Source organism: Coenobita brevimanus, chromosome 57 (assembly GCF_032717465.1).
Source record: "Coenobita brevimanus isolate Jiangsu-jjx chromosome 57, ASM3271746v2, whole genome shotgun sequence".
NCBI classification, from domain to species: domain Eukaryota; kingdom Metazoa; phylum Arthropoda; class Malacostraca; order Decapoda; family Coenobitidae; genus Coenobita; species Coenobita brevimanus.
In genome coordinates, this window is record NC_137010.1 from 37,122,173 (window position 1) to 37,149,083 (window position 26,911).

The window sequence follows — 26,911 nt, forward strand, 5'->3', positions numbered from 1 at the left end:
TGCCTTATGTTAGGAAACATAACATACATGATTACTGGCTCGTGGACGATATTGCTGCAACACCAGTATTTGGTAAGTATATGCCACGTGACCGATATCTTGACATCTTGAGGTATTTACATTTTTCAACCAATATAGGCCCACATCTGAACGATAGGCTGTGGAAAATTCGCTCGATTCTAGAGATGATGAAGGAGAAATTTTGATCATTTTTCAGGCCATTTCAGAAGGTTGTTATCAACGAGTCGCTCGTTTTGTCCAGGAGACGTCTTGCCTTCATTCAGTACATTCCATATACGAGACATCATTTTGGAATAAAGTTCTTTGTCTTGTGTGATTGCAAGACTGGGTATGTGCTTGATTTCATTGTGTATACCTAAGTCTACTAATACCAAGTCAATTCACTTTCCGTCAGTGCGCACGGAGGCGTGGCTTGTGTGATGTCAGCTGGCTTAAGTAACAGAAAATGTATAAAAGGGCAGACTCAAATTAAACATTTATGATAAGGGAAAATGAAGAAAGGGAAAAAAGTGCAGACTCGTTTAACCCTATCATATAGCAGTAGGTTCCCTCACACCCCTACACCTTCCCTCACACATTTCAGTCCCTTCCCTCTCGTCTCTGGACTGAAAATGTGTCATGGTCTGATGAGTGGAGCAAGCATACACTCTGCCATGGTCAGGAGTCAACTGAACACTGGGGTTTCATACTTTCATGCCAGAGCCAGTCGACGTCACTCCGATGCTCCGCCCCCTGCGTGAGCTTGGAGCAGTCTTAGAAGGAAGGGATCCAACTTGGTATTAGTAGACTTAGGTGTATACAGCGAGTGATGCGGTGTTGTCGAAGAACGACCCCCGTGGTTTCTCTGGCTCAGTGGTCAAGAAACTAATGGACAGGTACTTTGGTGGCAACCATATCCTTTATACTGATAATTATTACACGGCGCCAGGTCTTGCAAAGTACATGCAAGAACACCAAATTGGATCGTGTGGCACTGTCCGTGCAAAGAGGAAGCATTGGCCATCCTTTCCCAAAGGCACCGTGAAGGGGGAGTGCAGGAGCTTGCAATCAGGTAAACTCCTGGCAATTCACTGGCATGATAAGAGAAAGGTGAATATCCTCTCCACGGTCCACGAAGGTAAGTTGATTGCCACAAGCAAGGTCGATAGAAGAACGAGGCAGCCAGTCTTCAAGCGTGATGCTGTTCTGGACTATAACGTGAACATGCGACTGGTCGATAAATCAGATAAGCAGATCAGCAAAATCGACTGTCTGAGGAGGTGCTGTAAGTGGTATAAGAAGGCATTCCTACATGTACTGGACATCTGTGTACTGAATGCCTTCATTCTGTACAAGGAGGTTACACAGACCAGCACATCCCTCAGACAGTTCGAGAAGGATGTGATTTACGGCCTTCTGGAGAGGTTTGGACAGGTAATTCCTTCCGTGAAACATAGGCACAGTGTACAGCAACTGCCTTACGTCCTGCAGTGCATGGACTACCTCAGCAGGCATTTCATGGAAATATTACCTCGCACACCTGCAGGCAAAGAAGCCTTCCGGCATTGCTTTGTTTGCACCAGTTCATCGTGCCGAGCACAGCAACGCCGTATTTTTTTTTTTTAAATGCGAGGAAGAAGGAACCAAAGGCCATGAGCCCGCAGTAACAGTTCCCTCCAAGAGAAAAACAAAATACAATATAGAGCCAAATTCAAGATCCGATCATTTTGAGATGCCTGGACACACTGCGTTTGAAAGACTGGAGATCATAGGCAGCAGGAAATACAGACAGAGGGAGACAGTTCCAGAGCTGACCTGTTGCATAAATGAAAGACTGGGAGTAACGGTTAACTCTTGCATTAGAGAGTTGGACAGAAAAGGGATGAGAGTTTGCTGCCAGACGGGTGCTACGGGCCCGTCGTAGAGGTGGAGGATTGCAAGCAGACAGTTCAGAGGAGCAATGACCATTAAAGTAGCGATAGAAAAGAGATAAAGATGCAACAGTGCGGCGAAGAGACAGAGGGTGAAGGGAGTCAGTAAGAGGAGGAGAGTTAATGAGACGAAAAGCCTTTGACTCCACCCTATTGAGAAGAGCTGTATGTGGGGAGCCTCCCCACACATGAGAGTTGTACTCCACACAGGGGCGGATAAAACCCCTGTATAGAGTCAACAATTGTGCAGGGGTAAAGAAAGAGCGGAGTCGGCTTAGCACACCCAATCTCTTGGAAGCAGATTTTACAAGAGATGTAATATGATCTTTCCAAGATAAGTCCCGAGTAAATGAAACCCCAAGCATGTTCAAGGATGATGCAGGATTAAGCTGAATATTATTAAACATTAGAGGGTATACCTGTGGAAGATTTTGTCGGGTTGATAGGTGTAAGAACTGAGTCTTAGATGCATTAAAAACAACCATATTATTTTTACCCCAGTCAGAGATACGAGCCAAATCAGACAGTAGGTGTGCCATAGCCTCATCCCTTGTTTGTTGAAGTAACTGTTGAGATGGGTGTTGCGGGAACCGAATGGAAAGGTGAAGGGTGGAGTCATCAGCGTATGAGTGGATAGGGTTAGATGTACAGCTTAGAAGATCATTGATGAATAAAAGGAAGAAAGTTAGTGATAGGACAGAGCCCTAAGGAACACCACTGTTGATAGATCTAGGAGAAGAACGATGGCCGTCTGCAACAGCGGCTATAGAATGACCAGAAAGGAAGCTAGCGATGAAGGCACAGATAGAAGGATAGAAACCGTGGGAGGGCAGTTTGGAAATTAAAGATTTATGCCAGACTCGATCGAAAGCCTTTGAGATGTCAAGTGCAATGGCAAAGCTTTCGCCAAAGTCCCGAAAGGAGGATGACCAGGAGTCTGAAAGGTAGGTGAGAAGATTGCCAGTGGAGCGTCCCTGACGGAACCCATACTGACGATCGGAAAGAAGGTTGTGATATGAAAGATGCCTTAAAATTTTTCTATTAAGAATTGACTCAAAAACTTTTGAAATACAGGACGTTAAAGCAATTGGACGATAGTTGGAGGGTTGGGAGTGGTCACCCTTCTTTGGAACTGGCTGAATGAGAGCAAACTTCCAGCAAGAAGGAAAGGTACAAGTTGACAGACAAAGGCGAAAGAGTTTGCCTAGGCAGGGTGTAAGCACAGAAGCACAGTTCTTGAGAACAACAGGAGGGACCCCATCAGGCCCATATGCCTTGTTAGTACTGAGGCCAGTGATGGCAGAAAATGCATCAACTGAAGAAATTTTAATGTCAGCCATGAGGAAGCCAGAGGGGGGAAGTGATGGAGGAACAGCACCGGAATCGTCTAAGGTGGAATTGGAGGAGAAAGTCTGTGCGAAGAGATCTGCTTTATCAGTAGAAGAAATAGCTACAGAACCATCAGAGTAGAAAAGAGGAGGGAAGGATGATGAGGTAAAGTTGTTAGAAAGATTTTTGGCAAGGTGCCAGAAGGAGCGGGAAGAATTCGAGTTGGAGAGTTGAGAGCATTTAGTATGGATGAAATTATTTTTAGTAGAGCGAAGAACAGACTTAGCACGATTCCAGGCAGAAATGTAAAGATGATGTGATTCAGGGGTGGGTTGGCTCCGCTACCTTTTGTAGGCCCTCTCCTTGTTGTGGACAGCATTAAAACAAGCGTGATTAAACCAAGGCTTTCTTGCGTTAGTCAAAGGATATGAGAAAGGAATGTATGCCTCCATGCCTGAGAGAATAACCTCCGTAATGCGCAAGGCACACTCAGATGGCTCACAGCCATGGAAGCAATAATCATTCCAGGGAAAATCAAAGAAGTACTGCCTGAGGGCCTCACAGTCCGCGGCTCCAAAATGCCACAGACGACGTTTCTCTGGAGGGTCCACATGCCGTACCGGAGTGATAGGACAGGTTAAGGTAATAAGGTTGTGATCGGAGGAGCCCAACGGAGAGAAAAGATTAACAGAGTAAGCAGAAGGATTAGTTGTGAGGAAGAGGTCAAGTATGTTGGAGCTCTCTCCAAGGCAGTCAGGGATAGGGGTAGGGTGCTGTACAAGCTGCTCTAGGTCATTAAGGATAGAAAAGATGTAGGCTTGTTCACCAGGTGGATCCGTGAAAGGAGAGGAGAGCCAAAGGTGGTGGTGAACATTGAAATCTCCAAGAATGGAGATTTCAGAGAAAGGAGAAATGGATAGAATGTGTTCCATCGTAGAAGTAAGATAGTCGAAGAATTTTTGATAGTCAGTAGAATTAGGAGATAAGTAAACAGCACAGATATATTTAGTCAGAGAATGACAGGAAAGCCGAAGCCAGAGTGTGGAGAATTCAGAAGAATCAAGTTCAGGAACACGAGAGCAAGATAAGTTGTTGCGTATATATACACAACAGCCACCTTTGGCTTTGAAATGAGTATAGAGAAAGTAGGAGGATACAGAAAAGGGTTTGCTGTCAGTTGCCTCAGACAGCTGAGTCTCCGTTAGAAAAAGAAGGTGAGGTTTAGAGGAGGAGAGGTGGTGCTCAACAGAGCGAAAGTTAGAGGAAAGGCCGCGAATGTTGCAAAAATGGAGAAGAAGAGAGTCAGACAGTGGTTCCAGGCACCTTGAGTCGTCACCGGAAGAGGAGCAGATGGTGGGGGCATTTATGGTCCCCCCCCCTGGGGACCCCGAGGCTTGATAAATCGACGCCATTTTTGGTGAATTTTGAATAGGAAGTGTAGTGTGTACTGTGCATGTAGTTTGGTGAAGATAGTTAGAGAAATTTGTACTGAAGAGCATGCTGGCCTACTCTCTGTGTAACTGTGACACTGAAAAAGTTCAGCAAAGGGGGATGGTCAGGAACTAGTCCTGAGGGCTGATGAAACGGGAGCTCCAGCACTCCCTGTCATCAGCTTTCCATCCACCTCGGGAGTACTGCACTGCTCGATTGGTGCTACGAAATGGTGGTGTGCTGAATGTGAGGTTGCACTGTGTACTGTCTGTTTCTTTGATTTCCACCCAAAGACCGAGTGGTAGGAGTCTGGGTATTATGAATAAGTTAGCTTTGTACATACCGGCATGTTGTTTTCTTGTTGAAATAGATAATATGATTTCACTGCTCTGCATATATTTATGTGAATAATGGAGGCGGAATCTGTGTTTCATGATAAACTCGCAGCCTTGTTTTATTTGGGAAACATTTGCTTATACATATTTATAATGAAAAATTATAACTCAAAGGAAAGACAAAGTCACAGTGGTAAGTATTTCCGTTTATGGGCAGTACGTAAATTACTACCGGTACTTGGTTCACATTTTATTTATTTATTTTTTTCAGTAGTACTTGTAGTGGTAGTAGTAGTGGTAGTATGTGTAGTAGGTGTGCTAGTAATAGTAGTAGATGTGGTAGTTGTAATAGTAGTAGTTGTGGTAGTAATAGTAGTAGATGTGGCAGTTGTAACAGTAGTAGTTGTGGTAGTGGTAGTAGTACTTTTAGTAGTGGTAGTTGTAGTATTATCTATCACAACAACAACTACTACTATTTTTTTTCATAGTAGTAGTTGTTGTAGTGATAGTTGTACTTGTACTTCTAGTAGTAACAGTATTATTTCTAGGAGTTGCACTACCTAGACCTCTACTCGATCACCAATGCCTGAATTAAGCAACAATCCTGGCCAAACATACATTTCCGTGAGAGAGAGAGAGAGAGAGAGAGAGAGAGAGAGAGAGAGAGAGAGAGAGAGAGAGAGAGAGAGAGAGAGAGAGAGAGAGAGAGAGAGCGAGTGTCTGTCTGTCTGTAACGAGGAAGACGAGCAGCGTGAGTTCAAGGTCGCTGCTACTGTGACCGGCCTTCATTCACCCAGTACGACCGATTATGGAAAAATATTCACGGAAACAGTGTTTGTAGTGTATTTTGGTGTCCTGGAAGTGTCATCGAAGTGATATAAGTGTGGTGGGCTAGTGTAAGCAATTGTTGTGTCACCAAACCTCCGCCACGCATACGTTCATTCATTCATTGCCAGACGCCATGTATCCCAGACGGGGTGGCCAAGGGCTTAGAGTTAATTGTTTTACGGGGAGGGGCACTAATCCTCCACCAACCCCACTTGACACGTAGGGATGCCAACAGCATCTGGTGTTCCCAGGCGGTCACCCATCCAAGTACTAACCAGACCCACGCATACGTACACCGGCCAAAAAAACACCAAAAATTGCCCTAATTCCCCACACACTCACTCTCCCTGTCTGTATTTCACGGATCATCTGATGCATCAACTTGAAGTTGAAGAATTGGTGAGTAACATGAAACCTTATTTTTTGCAATTGGTTAAGTATTAACAGAGATATGAAGCTTTAAAGATAGACGATTTTGCCGATTTCTGTCGGGAATGGTCGGCAGTGGGGTGCGCTCGCGACAACATCTGCCGGACGGGAGGAGTTAAACCCTGCACGAGTAAGTGCTCTTCATAGCTAAATAAAATCATATGGTATTAGCTAGGGGAAAAATGCCCTCGAGCAGACAGTACTGCCGTGAAATATGCAGAGAAAACCGCCAAGGGAGAAATGTTTTGAAATTTTCTATGCCGACAAGACAACGGCTCCCTGAATATGTCTTATTCACAACTAACTCCTTGAGTTCGGTGACGTATTTCTTAGCTTATTCTTGGTACAACAAGACAGTCTGGCTCAGCTTAGGAAAGGTCTCTCGTAATGAAGGGACCAATGAAGGCCATACCTAATCCCTCCATTTGGAAATGGGTCTCCTAATCTTAGTAAACTCGTCTGAAAACAGCAAGAATATACATAAAAATGGCATCACTGAAGTGATGGTAAAAAAAAAAAAAAAAAAGTACCTGACAGCCTGTGTCACCATTTCCACTTTCGTCACGCCACCTTCATCCTCACCTCCACCTGAAAGTTGTCCCTCACTGCCACCTTTACCATCCATTCATCACCACCCACCTGTACCTCCTTGGGTGGCTTATTCTGATTTCATGCAGGCCAACTCTTGCCGCTCCTGTTCCGTGACTCTGCAGTGCCATAAGTCAAAAGTCTCACTGGCACCTACACAATGAAAGTACAAGTTTTATGAAACCGTAGAATTGGAATACAAACACAGAGCTTATACAGCTGTGACGGAGATTTTAGTACAAAGATAGGCCTTGGGGACACTGTTAAAGGTTATTCAAAATACAGTTGTACTCCATAATGCAGCAGCTGACGTTCTCATGCAGTTCGCATTGGAACATCAAACATTCACAGGGAAATAAATGCATTCTTCCAAAAGATAGTGCATTAGAAGTGGACTCGGAAAAAAAAAATCTATGTGAAGAGGCACTGAAATGCCGGCTCGGCGAGCCAGACACCATCACCCTAGGAGGAGGGTAGAGGGAGGTGACCTCACCCCACAAGGAGATGACGGGGAGGCTCTTTTCACCTTGTGAGCCTTCCGAGCATAAGCGAAGTATCTCTCCCGTAACCCGACGCCCCTCTTCCCTGCAGCCAGACCACCCGGCAGTGTATAGTAAAAGTACACTACACTTCTGCAGAGGGAACACTCGCCAGAATCGGGGTGGGACTTGCAAAGGCAAGCTCCCAAGCAGACCTTCGGACGCCGAGTCCCCTGGATCGGCCTCCTATTTGATAGAGGACTCAGGAGGAGCCTCAAGGGCTGCTATCCCCCACCAAGAGCAGCAGACACGCCATCGCCGTCCAATAGTGCTGTCTCTGGGACAGAAGTTCCAGAACCAAAGGCCAGAGAGCAGCCTCTGTCGGAGCTGGGGCAAGAGTCGGGCATATCCATCGGGTGCCTTCTCCCTGCTTTCACACCAAGGGCCAGAGAGCAGCCTCCATCAGAGCTGTGGCAAGAGCCGGGCATATCCATCGGGCACCTTCTCCCCACCTTCGGGACAACGGCTGGAGTGCAGCCTCCGTCGGAGCTGTGGCAATAGCCAGGCGTATCCATTGGGCACCTTCTCCCCGCCGTCAGGGCCTGTGGAGTCCGGAGAGTCAGTCCTTGGCCGCTCTCCCTCAGTTCATCCCCAGGCTCCGGTAGAGGCAGGCACCTCCTGCCCCAACCAACCCTCTGGTGGCGAAGTGAGGTGTCCCTCTGCCTGTCCCTCTTCACCAGAGGACGACTCCTGTCTCTTTTCAGGGACCCCACCAGAGGCCAGAGCAGACGTGATGTCCCCAAGAGTCGGTGTCCTGTCCCTTCAGCCTCTGATGTTGTCGGACTCCTCCACAGTGAGAGGCCGCAGCTCATCCCTGACGGCCTCCTCCCAACGGTGAGACCGCAGCCCTGCTCAGACGGCCGCCCCGGCAGCTCGCCCCGGGTGCTGCCCTCTCCATGTCCGACCCCAGCCCTGGGCCTCCCCGGGTCCTCCCCCAGGACCCCGACTACGACGAAGGGCCGGCGCCGAGCAGTGCACCTCCTGGCCCTCTTCGGCCCTAACCCCGAGAGCCCACCCTCTTGCCAGGCTGCTGTGGCTAGGGAGCCGCCCCATACACCACCTACTTCTCGAGGACTTGTGGTGACCCTGGGAACATCTGCCCCTATACTACTCACCAGGCGCCCCACCTCCCATGCTGGGCCGACACCTGAGGCTCCCGGCATAGGCCTTCTTGTCCCATGGGCCTGTCCTCCACTCTGCTAGAACTGTGAGTAGTAGATTTCTGTTGGTGCCCCTCCCAAATCCCTCCCCAGTGTCTTGGCTCTCATGAAGGTCCTCCCCCTGTCTCCAAGCCCTAGTGATACTCTCTCAACCATCCCCAGTGTGACTCGCCCCAGAACGCCCCAGTGAACCCTACTGCTCACGCGTAGTGCCCAACGCCCATATACGGGATAGTTTCCCTGCAACGACCGCCCTCCCCAGTGTTACTTGCTCCCTCACGGAACCACAGTCCCCAGTGTGATCCTCCCCAGTGTCCGCGTCCCTCCCCCGTCCTGCTCTTCCCAGTGTACTCACCCTCCCCATACTCTCCACCCCCCCTCCCATAGCTGTCAGTGCGAGGTAGTGTGTACTTCTGTCCCCTGTATCGCGTGTGTAGAATAAGGTTAGCTAGGACATTATCCAGGCCATTCAGATGCATTATATTATCCAGGAACTCGTGCCTGTCACGTGGACACCTAGACTCCGGGGTCAGGCTATATAATCGTCTCGGGCGGTATACACCTGTCGTACCTAGCGCCCGACATTATGTGGCCTCTCCCCCATAAAGAGTGTAAGGACTAAGGCTAGCTAGGGCCTCGTAACTGTCACACGGATACATTGTATTAGTTAGGATCTCGTACCTGTGACGCGGATATTTAGAGTTAAGGACCGGAAATATACCGTCCTACGCATCAGAGCGAGGATATACTGTGTATTGACTGACATCCCTGTGCAGCCTTGCTTGTAACACTGTGTATCAGGAAGGTGTAATACCGTGTAAAGGATAAGACTTCCTGAACTAGGTAGAGAGTAATTATTGTACTTGTTATTTTGAGTCATTGCAGTTCCTTTGTTTTGATCATAGAATCATGTGTATATTTGCCTTGTGTTAATGTATAAGTGTGCTTTTCATACGTAGTGTTTGTATTTTCCTTCCTTGCTGACGCTGACCCGGTTGGGAATAAACAACCCAGAACCGCACCGTGTCTGGAACCGAGGAGTCGGGACCCAGAATACTCTGCATAACAGGCACATTTGATGAAAAAACGTAACTGACGTCACCAAACAAAATAGGATACATGTAGAAATCGTCAATAATATATACATATTTTTGGTTCTATTGTCGTTTCAACCCCTAACGGAATTCATCATTTTTCTTTTCTCCAATGGAGAGTTCTCCCAGTGACAAGAATTTTGAGTACAAGTTAATTAATTTAATACAGCACAGCCTCATATACCGGGTAGGTTAGGTTGGATTGGTTTGGTTAGGGTAGGTTAAAAAATACAAAGTGACGTTAGGGGCTTAAACGAAAACTTTACCTTTTTTTTTTTTTTTTTTTGTCTGATGCATATTTTTCGATGTATTGTTCACTGATTCAGGATTTTTTTGATTAGCGGGAATCTCTCTTTTATTTATTTGTTTACTTCTTAATATTTCGCTACTTGCTTGAACATATTACTGAAAACCTGTTTGTACAATATCAACTTATATATGCTAATTATTGATGAAGAAAAAGAATTTCTGCTAAAAGTGTAGCGCCAATGACAGAAGTCTAAAGACAATACGTAGAAGAAACATGCAAACTTATACGAGGTATAATTTTATCAAATTTGTATTCTGACTGGTTGGACGATCTATTCAAATATAAAAAAAAGGAGAGGAAATGAAGAATCAGATTAATGCCTATCGACTGCACGAGGCTCATTAAGGCAATCAATCAATTTCTGGTAAGTCCTCTACCACAAGGGCAGACAGAATTCGCAACAGTCGAAATTACTAATTTCATGGTCCCCAGTGTACTGAGTAAGAATGGACATGGGGAAACAAACTGTTCCTAACCGGCCTGATAGTGTGGTGGAGTGTCCTTCCACCCATCCATCATCCAATCCTATGTTGCCCCAAGAGAAGCGTAGGAGCCCGGGGCTAGACAAGTTGGTCTTGATATTTAAGATGAGAGTGAATTTAAGATGAGAGCCTATATGGTGTTAAGTGAAGAGTGTCAAGGAAATAATATTCAGAGTAAGCAACTGCATGTGTGTGCTGGGGGGAGGGTAATACTATACCATACTTTTGAAGTGTTTCTCCTCTGAACCAGGTGACGTATGTTTCAGCTTGTTCTTACTATCTCCAAACGTATTTATTCAGCCCAGGAGAGACATTTCGAACTTGTGCATTCACATACTGTCTTCAGCCATCCCAACAATCCTCGCCTGAACTGCATCAAGTCGCCAATTTCAATGATACTTAACCTGGGGGCCCTCCCTCCTTGCGGGGGGGGGAGGGCAATTTCGAAGGGGGAGGAAATACTTAGAAAAAATATAGAAAATGATCTGATTGTGTGTGTGTGTGTGTGTGTGTGTGTGTGTGTGTGTGTGTGTGTGTGTGTCACAACGAACCTCTGATTAATATTTACTCTATATTTTGTCTGTTTCAATAGACATTATTATTATTATTATTATTATTATTATTATCATTATTATTGTTATTATGCTTGTTATGAACGGTTTCTTTCCCTCTCTGTCGGATGGCCATCTCTCTGCTTGATCTGGCAGTCTGGACAGAAGGATAACTAGAAACCACCTCACGATGGGATCCCACCACCCTCGTTGCCGGAAAGTTTTTTCTCGTCACATAATTTTGCACCTGACTGCCAAAGGTCAACTAGTTGACCTTTGGCAGTCATTTTGGTGACCTCGACCTTGGCCTCAAGTGCCTATTTTCGAACTCGTCCAAGATTTTGGCCATATCTTGATGCCCTGAAAGTTGCATGCTGATAGCTAAAGCTGTTCTCGAGATATCTTGGTTACCCACACACAAAGCCAGCCAGCCAACCTCACAACTGAAAACGTTACCACTCCGTTCGCTTCGCATCTCGGGTGGTAAATATCCCAGCAAGTATTATATCATCAATGACAAGCTGTAAGTTATAAGAGTCATGTGCGCTCTCAGCTTGAATATTGCTCACTCTTGTGCAATGGATGTGGAAAGGTTGCATTAAAACTAGACAAAATTCAGAACAAAGCTGTTAAAATTATTAATCACCCTGCTGTTACTAATAAACTACCTCCCCTACAAGTAAGAAGGAATGTTGCCTCCCTTGCATTATTTTACAGATATTATTATAGCAAATGCTCAGACGAAGTTGCATCCATTGTGCCACCTCTCCATGCCTTCCCTCGTGCTACACGGGCATCTGGTAGCGCTCATGACTGGAATGTCACTCAGCCATATTGCAGAACGTCTGCCTATCAGAATTCTTTCATTCCCCGAACTGCATCTCTCTGGAACTCGCTTCCCCAGAGTTGTTTCCCTCAAAACTTCAACCTACAGCTGTTCCAGTCTAACTGTTACAGATATTTTATGAACAGAGAACACCAGTCATCTGGTGTATGGATTAGTTTTTTTTATTCATTTGTTTTTTCTTCCTTTGTTCTGTTATTAAAAAATAATATCGAAAGATGGACCTTACATTAAGTTACTGAAACTCTGCATTACAAACCTGGCCTCAGTTCCTAATCAGCACACGTTTGTTCTCCCAAATCAGTATCCCAAGTCTCCACGTAACGAGTTCCTGCCTCTTGGTGTGAGGTATATATAAGTATGTGAACCAAACAATACGGAAAACCATTGAAAATAATAAATGCTGATTGGTTCGTTTTTCATAAGGAGGAAGTATGACTGATCAAAATGAGCTTACTACCATTAATGTACCATTTGTGACTTATGTTTATGGCTTCGGAATAAGCTTATAACCATGTGGTATCCTGAGCATGTGATGCTGGCACTGACCATCAGCATTTGATTGTTAGTACTATAGCAATGTGATGTTATTTATGACTTATGTAGTAATCATAATCATGTGACAGTGTTTACGAGTGTGTGATGATGTTTAGGACTATGAGCGTATGATGGTATTTATGAACATGTGGGAATGTTAATGATTATGTGATGTTTATGGCCATGATAATGGCCATAAACATCACATAATCACATTTCTATATCTATCTATCTATCTATCTATCTATCTATCTATCTATCTATCTATCTATATATATATATATATATATATATATATATATACAGTATATATTTGACATGGTCATGTAATGGTGTCTATGACCATGACCACGTGGTAGTGTTCATGACTCCGTGCTGGTTTATGAGTATGACCATAATATGGTAGGGATTATGGCAATATGGTATTGTTTATGACCATAACCATATGGTGATGTTATAGTACCATGTGGTAATGTTTATGACCATGATTATGTGTTGGTGTGTATGGCTATATAGTGGTTTTTATGACCATAACCATGTAACTGCATTCATGACCATGATTATGTGATAAAGTTGATGACCACAGGGAAGGGTTTTCATGTGGTATTTAGGATCATGTGGTGGTTTTATAATCCGACGATGTTTGGATCCAAGTATCTATCTGAGGAAGCATTTCCCGTGGTGGTCGCTGTCAAGACAAAATAAGAAACGACCTGGACCTCCAGGAATCTACGCATACAGCCCTGGATCAGCAACAAATAATCAGTGTAAAGATTATCACGGAATGTGCTGTGTAACGGCATATAGGTTTTATATCTTGCTTCAGTAACGCTTGAATTACAAAATGAACAGATACGATTATTAATTCTACTGTTTATCAGAAAGAAGATTCTAGTCATGTAATGGAACAAAAGGGAGGGGACGCGACACTGTAAAGAGTAAGAACTGCTGGTCTATTCGGTTGTCAGGAGAGGAGGTAGAGACGTCACTTTACTGATGGGGTTTAGAGGGTTACCCATAACATGTTTTATGGTTTTCTGTTACTAAAAAAATATAGCTAAGACTCCCCTTACCGTTCCATACTTCCCTTACCATTCCATACTTCCGTTCAGTTTGGTTTTATTCCATATGAAGGAGCTATAAAATTTCCATTTTTCCTTGGGTGCGACGAAATATCGAATCTGCACTTTTCTGTCTATCTGTCTATTGCCAGCCGCCGTAATCCCGTAAGGGGTGGCCATTTGACTTTGAGTTAGTTGTTTTACGGAGAGGGGCACTAACCCTCCACCAACCCACTTACTGACACGTAGGGAGCAGTATGGTTTGGTTATACGGTTACCATCCAACGTTGTAAATGGTTTCTTGACTTACTAATTTTTATCACCACGTAGGATCATACTCACCTGATTGTCTGAAATCCGGTCAAAATTTTTGTTTAACTATTAATAAAAAAAAAAAAAAAAAGGATTCAGAGTGAAAATTTGCTGCAGTTAACGGCAATTTCGCCTATAGCTCGACAACTCTACTTGACAGACTACAGTTTTGTATAAATGTTAATTGGCAATGAAAATACCTTTAGTTGTACTTTAAATCAATACTTATGCAAAATAGAAGTCTGTCAAGACGTGTTGACGATCTGAGGGGGAAATATCCGCTAACTGAACACGATTTAGCTCTGGAACCTGACTTTTTTATTAATAATTATATTAAGCACAATTTTTTTTTTACCTGATTTAAGATATTTAGGTGTCTATGAGCTTATACGGTTTTAAAATACATAATATTTTCCAAATAAAAGTGCCAATTCTGTGCCGATTCGGTGCTGATTCGGTAAATGACCGTCGATTCAGTATTTCGTCGCACCGTCATGCCTTTAATGTTTTTGAGATCCTTAGAAAATTCATTCTTGATACTCTAGAGGATTTTATGCAGTTTAAGAAAGAGCACCCGCATTGAAAGAGTTAATTAGAATTAGATGAATAAGATGATAAACAGTGGGGATGGTGCATTTCAGGGATTACAATACTACTGTACAGTATGGGCTTTTAACATGTCCCGTGAACTGCCTCTTTGTCAACTTCATTGGTGTACTGTGCAGTATAGCCACACTCATTCACATAATTTTCATTTACATTACATTATTTTCAGAAGCCTTTACAGTTGTCAGATAGTAAACTGAGCAACCCAACAGCTGGAAGCACTACACCCCCAGTTGGGCAAGTATTTAGAATTACCACCGCGTCATGTAGCATAATATTTCTCAGTGTCACCGAGGGCATCACAACATCCCCAGGAGGAGCCTACAGAGGGGCAGACAGAGCGTGACCCGACCCCGGGTGACAGGGACGTAAGTCTGCCCGGGCCGTGTGCCCCTATGACCCGGAACTAGCCCGCCGCCACCATAGCAGGAAACGGAGACTACCTTGCGGGCAAGCTGACCCTCGACAGGATTGGGGTGGAGCTACTTCCTTAGCTCCAAGCAGCACACCAGCAATGGCCAGCAGCCGCGCCCTTTGTGAGATGGCCAGTAGCCACTCAGACCTTCAGGAGAAGGCCAGTAGCTGCTCGGAAGACTTCCCAGAGAGGGCCTGCAGCCACTCTGCCCTTCAGGAGATGGCCAGTAGCCACTCCCCCCTAAGAGCCATGGCCTGTAGCCGGGCTTAGGCGATGGCTGGTAGCCGTGCCCTTAAAAGGCCATGGCCTGTAGCTGGGCCACACAGCAGGAGACGGCCGGTAGCCGCTCCCCCGTCATGTGCTGCTATACACCCCCTACAGGAACCAGCGATGGCCGGTAGCCACGCTGAGGAGAGAAGGGTACGTCCCCTCTCCTACTGTAGTTGCCTCAGGGGACAAGACACAGGCGATGGCCGATAGCCGCGCCTGTCAGCAGGAGACAGCCGGTAGCCACTCCTCTTCGGCACATCGTCCTCCACACGGGACTTTGGCGACGCCCTGTAGCCGTGCCAACAGGCAAGTGATGGCTAGTAGCCGCACTTTGCCTGCATCCCCATCAGGGAGTCGGGCCCAGGCAACGGCTGGTAGCTGCGCCTGCAATGAAGGGACGGCCAGCAGTCATCCTCATTTCATTGCCCATGGGAACCCAGCGACAGCTGGCAGCTGCACCAAAGCCCCTCACCCCCTGTGACTCAGCTACGAGAGGGCATTCTGCCATCAGACCTGCCAACCAGCAGGAACACAGACGACCCTACTGTCCATCACCAATGAGGCAAGCTTCAGGAGGAAGGCCTCACCCCGAGGATCCATGGAGAGGCCCTGTGCTATCCCCAGGGTTATTCTCCGCCTAGCTGGCTCCTGAGGGACCCTACCTGATGGACTCCAACGGAGGCTGACGCTGCAGCCCACTCCTGATGGCATCCCCGATGGCAGGAGACCGCAGCCGACAGGCTCCCAAGACCGCCCCCAGAACCCCCGGGTGAGGCCTCTTCCCACCCCGACGCAGACGACCCTCGTCCTCCGTCAGGCATCTGAGTGAGAGCTTCAGGAAACTCTTCGGCCCCAGTCCCGAGGGCCGTACCCCAGTTCCCAGCCCCAACAGTGTTGGGCCCTTCACCGTACGCAGCTCCGGACGAGAGAGGACGCCCCTACGAGTGATCCCATGGCCGCAGGACACAGAGGCCCCTGGCGGAGCTCAGCCCCCATCAGGAGCTGGGCTGTGAGCTCTCCCGCCGCCCTCTGCCAACGCTGCCACCCTACCCAGTCCCGACAGTGAGTGACAGTGGAAGTGCAGTGACAGTGAAACAGTGACCTAGACATTGGGCAGTGTGTTAAGATATTGGAAGGAAAATAAGTCCAAGATTTACCAGTGCTATAGAGACGGAAGTGTAGACCAACAGTGAAACAGTGACAGAGTAAGAGAAGCCGAGCAGTGATTACAGTGACCTCAGTGAATGTGTATCTCGGCTCTAGTACTATAATTCTTCCGCAACATAAGAACTATATGCGAGCTTCCTATTCTAGTCACAGCGTAGATTTCCCTCAAAGTGACGGTGACCGATTCCCCTGCCCAATACCTTAAGTGCTGTTCATTGTGCTATTCACTTTTATCCAGAACTATTGTCCAAGTAGTATCCTGCGAGATACTACTACCCCTGATCTCAGTACATGTCATATAATTGTCTAGATTCCTCTTTTGTGACGTCTACCTGTTCCACATTTAGAATTTACCAATATACGTGTAAGGTTGTTGCCCTGAGTTTTTGTGCCCTGTGTCTTAGTCTCCTAAGCTCCGGTCTAGAAAGGGAACCCAGCTGCATAATAGGCGTTAAAGGGACGGGAGGCCGACCCCTGAACACCTAGCATAACAATATGACTATATAATTATAGCTGGTAATGAAAGCAGTTTGCAAGACAAGAGTTTGCCCATATCGAGTACCGGTATACAGAAAATCCAAACTTAAAAAAAAAAGAAGTAAAGGTTAGGCTATAATACAGTACAAACAATAGTAATCTTAACGAATTTCATGATAATGCACATGGAACTGCAATCGTAATAAAGCACATACTGTAGAGTTTACAGAAGATTAAATATTAATATATCAGCTAAGTATTGCGGTCATGGACGAAATGTTGACTACATTGTCAAACTTTAGAAGAACTGTCCGGGAAAATTGTTTACCTTCAGCATGCCCATTTTCTCTTAAACTAGTAAGAGAGAAAACGTGAAACATTAATGATTAACAAAATAAAATAAATACTCCTTTAAAATGAATATATATCATAATTATATATGTGCATGTAACGTATATATATATATATATATATATATATATATATATATATATATATATATATATATATATATATATATATATATATGCACGTCTGTACGCATACCCATATCTTTATACATGCGTACCTATCCTGTACATACAGCATACATGTAGAGACGTATAATTATGTATGTGTGCATATGTGCCTTTCTCTGCATATATGTATGTACTGTACATATGTGTATGTCAATGTATCCCTTTGCTCATTCCTAAACCTGTAATGATAATTACTGCAACAATTTTGTCCAATGTATGTCACTATATCTCTGTTCATTACTGTCCTTGTAAAGATAATTGCTTCTATACCTTTTATGCCATATATGTGTCAATGTACCCCTTTGCTCTCACGCACCCTTCCCTGCTTGGCCTTCAGCGACAATGTTCCCCGGAGAGTTGGGGCTTGTACTGAATGGTAATTAATACAGGACGTGCCAGAGTGGACTGCTAGAGGAAAAAGAGGCCGAGGTAGGCCGAGGGAAACCTGGTTGAGGACAATGAAAATACAAGCAGGAGAGGAGTGTTGGTGGGACCTGAAGGAGATGGCAAAGAGACAAATATTGGTGGACAGAGTTCATCGAGGCCCTATGCATTCCGTGGGATGCAACAGAAAATGATTGATTGATTGAATGCCACTCAGGGATTAATGAGGCTGGTCACTCTCATCTTAAATGTCAGAACCAACTTGCCTAGCCCGGGGCTCCTACGCTCCTCACGGGACAACATAGGATTGGATGATGGATGGATGGATGGTAAAACTTCATAAAGTAAGTCTCTTGCTGTAATAATAAGTATGTTACAAAATGTTAGTTTTTTTGTTTTTTCCGCAGTCAGCACTATAATTTGGGGTAAATAGTTAAATTAGCCTTAGAGGCAACGAAGATTAATTGGTAATCTTTTCTATTTTACTGTCGACTGTTGCACAAAGGGATACAAGAGGCAGTCTATTACAAGGACTTACTGAATTCTCTTGTATATTATTTATACCTATTTGAGGAATCTCACATCATACATTTGGGATCCTAAAATGTAAAAGAATTATTAACGGAGACAGACGTGTGGGGAAATGGTGGTTTGATAAGCAAAACAAGAGTTGAAGTGTCGTCAACAGAACCGTCAGAATTGATTAGTGCTCCGTGTGTCTCTTCCTTCATTACATTACTCCTCATTACTTTTTTCCTAACCTAACCTAACCTAACCTAATCTAACCTTCCCTTTATTCCATTAGTTCTCATTATTTTTTCCAGTTTCTCCCTTCTTTCTACCCTTCCTTCCTATTCTTGTCTCTCTCCTGCCCTCGTTATTACAAGCTTCCTCCTTCCACCTCTTTGTCATCTTTTTTTGTCCAGTTTCTCTTCTTTCTGACCTTTGCTCTCCATTTCATTCCTCCACTCCTTCACTGTCTTACTGCCCTCTTTTTCTAACTCTCCTCTTGCTAAGTCTCCTCTGCACTTTTCGTCTGAGATTAAATATTGTCTTAATTGATGACGTGTTTATATCTCGACTATGAATTCTAGTATTTCACCCAGTTGATATAAAACGTCTGCTGCAAGTCTAAATCAGTACCTAAGAGAAGGCTTAATGCATAATTACCGGTTGCCTAATTATGTGAGTGAGATGGATTAGGACAGGAAGAAATCACGGTGTAAGAGAGAGGTGTGGAAAGAAACAGTCTGATGGTGGCCAGGGTGTGTTGTGGAATGACTAGAGAGAGAGAGAGACAGGGTGGTGAGAAGCTAATAAAGATAGATCTACACATCCAGGCTGTGAATGATTCAACACTATTCCCTGGAGTGGGTATTAACGAGTATATAAAAGAAAATACCGCTGAAGTAAATTTCTATCTTGTAAAAATCTAAATAATATGTTTGAAATCTCTCTCTCTCTCTCTCTCTCTCTCTCTCTCTCTCTCTCTCTCTCTCTCTCTCTCTCTCACACACACACACACACACACATTGTAATTGGCGTATTCCTGTGTCAAATTAACTTGGAGGGAGTACGGTCCTCCTAAATACCTGCAACTCTACCACTAGTACTGTACAGTACAGAACTATCTATGGAGCCTACGAGAGAACCCACATTTTCACTGGCAATAATGCACTTATATAAGAAATACACAATAACAAAAAGAGTAGAATTGCTCGGGGACCTGCAGCGAGGCTCTTGTTTCAAACGGTTTGTTATGATAAAGCAACTAGCTATAACAGAGAAATCCACTTATATGGAACCATTTTTGTTTCAATAGGCTTAAATTAAGCAATTTTACTAAAGTTTCCACTAGATGGCGCCACATCAGGTGTCAGCTGATGGCAAATTTGCATTCTCCATGTCAGGTTACCTTATACCGTTCCATTTTGACTCCAAAGGCCTCCTTTCAACAAATCCACCAGAAGCAGAAGAAGCATAGGAAGAACAATGGCCACTCACTGACCTGCTGGCTATCGCCGCAGGTAGTAGTAACAGTAACTAATTTCTGCTGTAAGAGAGAGAGAGAGAAAAAAAAAGACAAACATATCGAAATTCCTAGAATGTCCTTCACACATATAGATATTATACCACTAACCAGATCCCACAGAACAACATCGACCTGTTTCTATATAAAACTGACGACAATAATAATCTGGTATCGGAAGCCATTTTAGGACGACAGGCCCCAGCAAACCTATACAAAATCGTTCGACGATAATAAGTTTTTTTTTTTTTTTAAGGAAAAAAAAAAAATAATAATAACATACAAAATTAAATAAGAAACCTGGTAGGAGTGTCAGTTTATGAGATGGTGTTTCGTTTCGTTTTTAAAGGCTCCACCATGCTTGCATGTGTCGGCCTTGGTCACCTAATGGCAGCTCTCCACGCTGCACGATCCATTGCAGCCTCCCTGTTCAGTCCCTTAACCCTAAGGTCACACTTAATGACCTCGTCCATGTCTTTCTCGGTCTACCCCTCATAACCCCACCCCCAATATTAACACCTCTCACCTTCCTCACCCAATTATCATCCCCCATCCTCTCCACATGTCCAAACCACCTCAATCTACCTCTCCTCATCACAACACCAATACACTCCAGTCCCATCCTACCTCTCAACTCTTCCATTGTAAACCCAGCCCCTCCAGGCCTTGGACGCAGGGACGCACTGCACATCCACCTAATCATTGTCATTTCTGTACGTCTGAGCCGGCGAATGTCTTCCTCCCTCACTGCCCAGGTCTCACTGCCATACAGCCTTACACTCCTAACACATGCTGCATACAAAGACCCCTTAGCACGTAGGGAGAGCCCTCTCAATGTCAGGAGAGGTAAGAGCTCCCTGAACTTCTTCCAACCACTTCTCACCCTAGCCACAGAGCTAGCTCCAGCCCCACCTCCAGCACACAACATGTCTCCCAAATAACAAAACTCTTCCACACACTCAAGAGATTCACCAGCAAGTTCAATCCTTTCATGTCTGACGATCTCCACCTGCTCACCCCAGCACGCCGTACACATAAAATCAGCATTATCTCGCAGTCTACCTCTGATACCACTACATCTCTTATGCACCCATTTATCACACACACCGCACAAGATGGAATTACTTCCCACGCCCTTGTGGCAAACTGCACATGGCCACTCTCCCTCGTCTTTGACAGTACCGCCACCAACCCTAGATATCATCACTTTCGTTTTATCTGCATTTACCCTTAAACCCTTTTGCCCCATACCTTCTCTCCACTTCCTAAAACCTTTCCTCCGCCTCCCTTTCGTTCTCTGCAATCAACACCAAATCATCAGCATACAACAACTCCCACGGGAGTCCGTTTCTAAAGTCACGTGAAAGGGCTTCAAGTACCATGATGAACAACATGGGACTCAAGACTGACCCCTGATGCACACCAACATTCACGGAAAACTCATCACTCAAATCTCCATTCACTCTCACCTGGGTGTGAGCACCCACATACATGGCCATAACCACCCTAACCAGCCACTCCTCCAAGCCAAGCTTTCTCATTGCCCACTTCACCACCTCCCTAGGGACTCTGTCAAAGGCCTTTTCCAAATCAACAAAAACAAAATAAAGATCCCTTCTCCTACCAATATATTTTTCCTGAAGCTGTCGAACAATGAATATGGCATCAGTGGTCCCCCTACCTGGCATAAACCCAAACTGCATCTCATCAATATTCACTCTTTCTCTAATCATACCTTCTAAAACTCTCTCCATTACCTTCATTATCTGATCTAAAAGCTTTATACCTCTATAATTTCCTCTTTCCAGGGCATCACCCTTCCTTTTATACACATTTACAATTACACTCTTCAACCAATCATCTGGGACAACACACTCATAAATAATCCTATTTATCAGGTCAGTGACTAAACTCACCCCTATATCGCCTGAGGCCTTCAACATTTCGGCAGTCAACCCAGACACACCTGCTGCCTTCCCCACCCTCATCCTGCCTATTGCCTCACTCACAGTAGCAGAATCAATCAAAGGCCAAGGGCCAGACACTGGATCTGCTGGCTCCAAACCTTCCCTGTCCCAGTCAAACTCCTCATTCAACAACCGGTTATAATGCTCTCTCCATGCATCTTTAATATCCTCACTGTTCACCACTACCCTTCCTTCATCATTCTTCACACACTGCTCACCTATGATATCCCGATTATCCCTCTTCACCTGACCTGCCACCCTAAATATATTTTTCCTTTCCCCATGATTTAGGTTATCAAGTAATTGTCTCTGTGACTCAGACTTTGCCCTGTATACCTCTCTCCTAGCCCTACGCTTGGCAGCCAAATATTCCTCTTTGCTACCACCCTTCTTCCATTCCCGGAAAAGCCTTCTTTTCTCCTTCATTGCAGCTTCTACACCCTCATCCCACCACCAAGTTACTTTATGTCTTGGTGGTCCTCTTGTCCAGCCGCATGTTACATCAGTAACTCTCAAGAAATTGTTCTTGAGGGCTCTGTACCGTTCATTAACGCCTCTGTCTACAGCTCCCTGTTCAGCCACCACTCTCCTCAACTCGCTATAGAAGGCATCCCTTACTACTTGGTTTTTCAGCTTCCATATTTTCCTCCTAGGTAGTACATAAGTCCTCTTTTTCACCACTTGTTCCTTAAGCACCATATCACAAATCAATAGTTTGTGCTGCTGAACACACTCCTCACTTCCTATAACTTTAACATCCCTCACTAACCTCCTATCGGCCCTCCTAACCAGAAAATAATCTATCTGACTGCTATTTCCCCCAGACTCATACGTAATTAACCTACTGACTCTTTTCCTAAAATATGTGCTGCACACAGTCATGTCCGTTGCCTCCCCAAACTCGAGTATCCTCTCCCCTTCTGCATTCCTTAGACCATATGCACATCCCCCATGCACTCCTTCATAACCTTGTGCTGCTTCACCTACATGACCATTTAAGTCCCCTCCCAAAATCACTATCTCATCATCCCGCATACCACCCACTACACGTATTAAATCATCCCAAAATCTATCTTTCTCTGATTCATCCAATCCTGCCTGTGGAGCATATGCCGATATAATCACAGCTATCTTTCTTCCCAACAGAATTTTCACTACCAATATCCTATCGCTTACTCTCAAAACATTCATAACATATTCCACCCATTTCTCCGCAACCATCACACCAACACCTCCATATCCGTCTGTACCCCCCGGTATATATATATATATATATATATATATATATATATATATATATATATATATATATATATATATATATATATATATATATATTCCTGTGGCACCCCACGGATGCATTGGGCCCCGATGAACTCTCTCCACCAATATTTTGTCTCTTGCCATCTCCTTGAGGTCCCACCAACACACACACACACACACACACACACACACACACACACACACACACATATATATATATATATATATATATATATATATATATATATATATATATTAAATAACAGAACAGAAGGAAAAACAAATGAATAAAAAAAAAATAATCCGTACACCAGATTACTGGTGTCCTCTGCTCATAAAATATCTGTAACAGTTAGACTTGAACAGCTGTAGGTTTAAGTTTGAAGGGAAACAACTCTGGGGATGCGAGTTCTAGAAAGATGCAGTTCGGGGAATGAAAGAATGCTGGTAGGCAGAAGTTCTGCAGTATGGCTGAGTGACATTCCAGTCATGAGCGCTACCAGATGCTCGTGTAGCACGAGGGAAGGCATGGAGAGGTGGCACCATGGAAGCAACTTCGTCTGAGCATTTGCCATAAAAATATCTGTAAAATAATGCATGGAAGGCAGCATTTCTTCTTACTTGTAGGAGAAGTAGTTTATTTGTAATGGGAGGGTTGTTTTATATATATATATATATATATATATATATATATATATATATATATATATATATATATATATATATATATATATTGACGCCTGGTGGTTTCGTGGGTAATTACGGTGCTCCAATCGGAGTGAGCAGGTGAAGGTTTATATCCAAGGGATGGTTTGGGTTTATTGCTCACGTAATGCCACTTAGGTATAGTGACGCTGGTCATTCTCATCTTGCACATCAGGACCAACTTTCCTAGCCCCGGGCTCCTACGCTCCTCATAGGGCAACGTCGGATTGGATGATTTTATATGTATATATATATATATATATATATATATATATATATATATATATATATATATATATATATATATGTGTGTGTGTGTGTGTGTGTGTGTGTGTGTGTGTGTGTGTGGTAGGTGGGGATGTCATAAAAAGACTTTGTGGTTCCTTTGTGGTTGAGTTATATATATATATTTTACTTGTGGACGAGCGGTTATTATACTGGAGTAGCTTGTAGTAGATAATCTTCTTTCCCATTTGTCATGTAGTGACAGGAGAGGTAAAGAATAGTATGGGACTATTTTTATTTGTCTTGGAAATATTAACAAGTCTCTCACACAGAGCGAAGTATAGAGTCCAGTCCCGTTAGCTATCTCTCTGTATCGCTCTCTCTGTCTCTCTCTCAAGTTGCCAAGCCCTTCTCCCTGCGACCTGTCTCTTGTATGGCTTGTCTCCTTCTGAGCTCTCTTTCCTAAATTCTGGTGAAACAGGAGACGTATCACGTGTGTTCCTTGTGGATGGAAAGTTTAAGAAGCCTGTGTGTGAGTATGTGTGTATGTGTGTGAATGGTCACTAGGGCTTTGTTCACGGGTGGATTGCTGACAACTAACTGCATCATCTCCTTACTGGCCACTGTCGTCAGCTTTCCTCAGTGTAATTTGCAAGCTCATTTCCTATTCCCAGGCTCGCATAGATCTGTCTATCTATCTATTTATCTATCTATCTATTATGATTTGTAATTATAATATGGAGTTCTGATATCGGGGTTTCTGGCAGAGTTAAGTGTCCCCCAGATACCCCTATCCAAAATCACTTAATCATGGCAGTTGTTTCAGAGAGCCTCGGAGGGCTCAATACCTGCCCAGGGCCCCAACTAAATGGGTAGACTCGCATGGCCATGTGGAATGTGAGAGGTGTGAATGAGGAGAGCAAGAGGGTGGAAGTGGTGAGTGTGTTTAAGAGTGCGAGATATTCCATGATGGCATTGTGTGAAATGAAGATGAAAGGGTGCGAAGTGGAGGAGTGGGAGGGTGTGAAATGTGTAAGATCGTGAATGAATGGGCGAGGAAGATGCAAGGAAGGAGTCACCTTGTTGATGAATGAGGTGTTGCAGAGTGGAATGAGAGACTAAAAATGTGTCAGCTGAAGGTGTATGTATGTCAAGTTCAAGTTTGGGAAGGTGAAAGTGGCAGCGATTGTAGCGTATGCACCATACGAGGACAGGAGTGAGAGAGAAAGACAGGTTTTGGGATGAGCTGGGTGAAATAGTGGGAGAAATGCCCAGGAGCTATAAAGTGATTGTGATGGGGGATATGAATGGCAGAGTAGGCACTGGTCCTGTGGATGACATAATGGGTTGCTATGGAGTACCAGGAGAAAATGATAATGGGAAGAGACTAAAGGATATGTGTCAGAAGAGGAGGTTGTGCATTTGTAACTCGTATTTCAAACACAGAGATGCACATGAATATACATGGTATAGAGGGAACGGGGATCGTGTTGAAGGAAGCCTGATTAAGTGCTCGTAGAGAGGTCGATGATGGGAATGGTTGCTGATTCGAGGGCCGTGAGAGGACGATGTGGAGGTCTGTCGGATCATGTGATTGTGGTATGCAAGATCAAGCTGAGAGGAGTGAGGTGGCTCAGGATAGAGAGAAGCAGTCAAGGAGAAAGACTGAAAGTTGAGAAGTTGAGGATCAAAGAAAGGGCAGATGAATACAGGACCAAAGTAGAGGACGAGTTAGAATTACTGAATTGGAATGAAATAGATCTGGACAGACTGTGGAATGCATATAGGGATTGCTTAGTTAGGAATGCTAAAGCGGTGTGTGGTGTGGCAAGAGTAACAACAAAGAAGAAAGGTACGGCATGGTGGGATGAGGAGGTGAAGAGAGTGGTGGAGGAAAAGAGGAAGATGTGGCTAAAGTGGTTACAGGATAGGGGTTCAGTTGAAATAAGAGCTGAATATGTTGAGAGCAAGAAGCATGTAAAGAGACTAGTGAAGAGGAAAAAGAAGGAGGTAAATGAGGATCTAAGAAGAAAAATGAATGTGAACTACTCTGAAAATAGAAAGTTATTCTGGAAAGAGGTGCGGAAATACAGAAGTGAGAGCGGAAAGAAATAGGATGGTGTGAAGGATGCAAGTGGTAGATTATTAACCCATGGAGATGAAGTAAGGACCAGATGGAAAGAATATTTTGAAAGCCTGATGAATGGGGATACAGAGAGCAGAGCAGCTGTAAACATGATTGGTTTTGGGGGTGTGCAGAGAAGGAATGCAGTGCCAGGAGACGTGACACTTGCACAGGTGAAGAGTGCTGTGAAGCGGCTGAAAAATAGGAAAGCAGCTGGGGTTGATGAGGTGTATGCAGAGATGCTTAAATGTAGTGGAGAGAATGGAATGAAGTGCTTGTTGGAGCTATGTAAGAAGGCTTGGATGAGTGAAACTGTGCGGGAAGAGTGGAAAAAGGCTGTGATTGTACCCCTGTACAAAAATAAAGGTGAACGAAGTGAGTGCAAGAATTATCGTGGCATAAGCTTACTGAGTGTGGTTGGAAAGGTATATGGAAGAATTATTATAGAGAAAGTAAGAGAGATATCAGAAGTCCTAGTGAGTGATGAACAGGGTGGCTTTAGGAGAGGCAAAGGATGTGTGGACCAAATATTTGCAGTGAGACAGATAGTAGAGAAGGCTTGTGAGAAGGACCATAAGGTGTTTATGGCATTCATGGATCTGGAAAAAGCATATGACAAAGTGGACAGAGAAGGATTGTGGAAAGTTTTGCGTATGTACTGTGTAGAGGGTAAGCTGCAAGGTGCCATCAAGAGTTTTTATGATGGTAGTGAAGCATGTGTCAGGGTTAATGGGCATCTAAGTGAATGGTTCACAATCATTGTGGGCGTGCGACAAGGCCGTGTGATGTCCTCATGCTTGTTCAATGTATATATGGATGAGGTGATGAGAGAAGTGAAAACACGAGTAATGGAGAGAGGGATGGCATTGGTAATGAATGGTGATGGATGAAATATCTCAAATTTGTTCTATGCTGATGATGCAGTACTGCTTGCAAGTACCGGACAAGAACTTGGTAGGCTAGTGCAGAGTTTTGCTGATGTCTGCAAGCGTCGTTCCT